The 3,775-nt window shown below is 40.8% G+C and overlaps 1 pseudogene; it reads left to right on the top strand.

The window, feature by feature from the left end:
• Nucleotides 1-3,298: 3,298 nt before the first annotated feature.
• LOC118610253 lies at nucleotides 3,299-3,417 on the top strand (annotated as a pseudogene).
• Nucleotides 3,418-3,775: the final 358 nt, after the last annotated feature.

Genomic DNA, 3,775 nt, shown 5'->3' with positions numbered 1-3,775 from the left:
TGCTAACTGCCAGTCTTTCCAGTCTCCTGATTGCTGTGTTCACAGGGATCCCCACACTGTCTGCCTAGCAGTAACTCCATTTGGCCTTCCATTCCCAAGAAGCTGAACATTTAGCTGAAAAGGAAGAACTCGTGACTAAGAAACAATGTATAAAGTGCTAAAGATGATGGAACTAATGAAAGTTAAAATTGGCCAAGATAAGAAAGCAGGATGAATTTGAGCTGGATTAAGGGATGACTGAGCTCAGAGTGAGAGAGACCCAGAAGATCTCGGTGGGTAGTAGCTCAGCAGGGACAGATTCAAGCACAGGGATAAGCATGTGTTGAAGACGGATGGAATCACCTGCCTTGTTCCAATACACTAGGTGAGGCATACAAGGTTATGGCAGGAGGGAGGAAGTGGAGATAAAGAGTGGAAGTTCATAGAAGGCTTTGACCTCTTAAAGGCAGCATAATAAAATTGTTAATTGGACTAGCTTTGTCACATAGAGGACTGAAGACACGTGCTACCATTTATGTGACCTTAGAGAGTTTACCTCTCTAAGCCTATTTCTTCATCTGAAAAATGGAGACAATAGTACTAAAATCTACTTCAGAAGGAGCTGTGAGAATAAAATGAGAATGTATATCAAAGGCTTAGCACACTGCCTGGCAAGAGTGTAATACACACTGAGCTTTCAAATGGAGGGCTTTACCAACTCACGACACCTTGGGCAAGATTAAATGAAGCTGCCTTTGAGAATAATGAGCATTCAACTGGCTTCTCAAGAAATGAAATGACGCAGACAACCTGACTTAGATTACAAAGTACTTTCATATCTATTTCTTCATTTGGTCCACCAATCATTTGAAGCCTGAGCATTTCCTTTGTTCGGGTGTGACTTGTACTCAGGACCTTGTCACCTGGACAAATAACTAGAAACTTTCTGTAAAATTTGGGAAACATTTAGCACTTCCCAAATGCTAAATGTCTAGTGCCTGTGGGAAATGTCATCTTCCATGGAAAATGCAGGAGGCAGTCCATGCTGCTTAAGTTAGGGTCTCCTAGAGCCCTTTACTGTGACCCAGAAACTGACAGCAATGCATTCTAGACCATTTTTTAACACTAGGGGACCCAAGGCAAATCACACTGTGCTCATCTTCTCAAACCTTATCCTCAGATGAAATTCAGGTTAACTCTGAAGGTAAAAAAAAGTCTCCAAAACGTCAACATGGAGACTGAGAAACTGTAAAGATAAGAAGGCAATCCCATCTACTTCTGTCTTAGGACCAAGGTCCTAGGAACAGGTTCAATGTTTCTGAGATCATCCTGCCCAATGGCTCACAGTCATTTCCCCACCATAACATGATGGAGGGATGTCCCATGCCTCTCTCAGTGACAGGGCCATACCTACCCCTTAACGGGAGGGAGATGGAAATGTTTTGTTTAAAAATGCCCCTTAGGAACCTGGAGGGCAGGCCTGTGGGCCTCCTTTAAGACTGAGTACCCAACCTATAATTGTACAGAGGACAATCCTGAGGTCAGAGGGATGAAGTCTGCCAGAGCCTTAGGAACCAGAAAGGCCACGATAAAACCAACATCACCTGACTCCCAGTCCCTGTCCTTCCCTCTACTTTGTTTTTCTTGGCAAGAGCTGGCGAGTCCTCCTTTGGAATTCTCCTTCCTCGATCTCTCATTCTCCATCTAAGCACAAGCACAACTGAGACCTGGAACTGCTCCTGATCATTCTCCTACAGGGCTGGCTCTGAATAACTAGAACAGGATTCCTGAGCACATGCACGAGATTCTCGTATGAGTCTAGAGACTAACTGGACTACATTTGCCATTTTGAAAGTATATGCAGTTTACCTTTGCCTGGTTTTAGCAATGGCTAACAAGACAGGGTTAACTCTGACTTTAAAAAGCCCTTAACTATTTCCATAGCATTATGCTCATCTGAGAACCTGGTAACAATTGCACAGTGTCAACAGTCCATCCTGATAATGAGCTGTCAGCAATTCAACAGCTAAGGCAGAAAGGAACTGACTGAGGAAACACTGTGCAGTTGTTTAGTACACTGAATTCTCAATGTCAGAATGTTTTCAAATTCTCTGGTTTTACTTTGGACCTTGCCCAATCAGGCTTCCAGAAAATCGATCGTAATATTTTTAGGAAATGAAATTTGAGGCCTACTAAATGTAACCTTGGAAGGTTAGTTCTATTTTGAGATACCATGGACTCAAATCTCAAGGTAAGAGTATCTCAGGTTCAGTTTCCCCTAAGAGCAAATGTAATACGGTAGTTTATGTTGACTTTACATAATTTCAAATAAGCAAGCTATATTCTATATTTAAAATAACACCTCGTCATACCATGGGCACCTATTTCCAGAGAGCATGTTAGCTATCTACTGCTGTATTAACAAATTACTCTACAGTGGCTGAAATGACAAACATTATCACACAGTCTCTTGATCAGGAATTTGGGAGTGGCTAATCTGGGTGGTTCTGGTTCCAGGTCTCTCAAAGTATAGGCCGGGCTCACTCACAGGGCTATGGCAGTTCCTCACCTCTAGCTCCTCTCCACTGTGCTGCTTGAATGCCCTCACGAAATGGCAGCTAGTTTTCCCAGACTGAGTGACCCCAGACAGAGCAAGGAGGAAACAATACCTTTTATTACCATAAGCGACACATCATTACTTCCATATTCTATTTGTTGGAAGTGTATCACTAAATTCAATCCATACTCAAAGAAAGCGGAAGGAAGCTCCACTTTTTAGAGAAGCATATCCAAGAATTTGTGGATAGATTTAAAAACCAACACAGAGACCAAAGCATTACTTCCTTATTTGTTAACAACTTACCAGTGCCCACTGTACCTGCCATTATTTTCAAATAATTTTTTTTCGAACCAGTAAGATAAATACCCATGAAGTATCCAGGCAGAGAATTAGAGTGTACCGATTTCTGGAAGGGCAGGTTCACTTATGATAACTTTCTTGATGATAAATTTCACATTTTAATGACAATAACATCCCTCCCCCAAAGCTCATAACATCTCTTCTTAGGAAAGAGAGGCTAAAATTACTTATGAAGGAACAATAATCACTGTACTGAGTAGCCGTCTTTTTCCTAGATATCTATTAATATTCATTTCTTTTCTACACAAAAGGCAATCCATGGTGAAATATTTTAATTTCATTTTTAAGAGACATATACTGAGTATAAAAACTGTACACGTCTTCAATACAGGCCATACTGTAATTGTTTCCACCTAGTGGATAAAAATGGTACTAAAAATGTATTAAAAACAAAACTTAGTCTACAGCCATGCTACCCTGAACAAGCCCGATCCCATCTGATCTTGTAAGCTAAGCAGAGTAGGGCCTGGTTAGTACTTGGATGGGAGATCACCTAGGAAGACCAGGTGCTGTAGGTGTAAAAAATGAAAAATAATGGATTGAAAGCTGACAAGGTCCTTGCGATCTGTGAGGTCAACCAAGGGTTATCTCGCCTAAAAACAATAATAATAATAACAAAAACAAAACTTGCTTAATAGATACTTCATGCATTACCTTCTGTAAATGTAACTTTTTACATTCATACTTAAGTGATGTCCATGAATAGCTTTCATCTCAACAAATCCTGCAAAAATTTTCCATAAAGCAAACGATCTTTGTTTATAAATTTTCATATATACTGCCACCTCTGGAACTCTCCAGTCCAGCAACCTGGAATACTGCTAAGGACCAGGAAATAATCCAGTTCCCTAGCAGTCCACACAATAAATGAAGCCT

Source organism: Rousettus aegyptiacus, unplaced genomic scaffold (assembly GCF_014176215.1).
Source record: "Rousettus aegyptiacus isolate mRouAeg1 unplaced genomic scaffold, mRouAeg1.p scaffold_m13_p_12, whole genome shotgun sequence".
NCBI classification, from domain to species: domain Eukaryota; kingdom Metazoa; phylum Chordata; class Mammalia; order Chiroptera; family Pteropodidae; genus Rousettus; species Rousettus aegyptiacus.
This window is presented reverse-complemented; position numbering and strand designations above follow the sequence as displayed.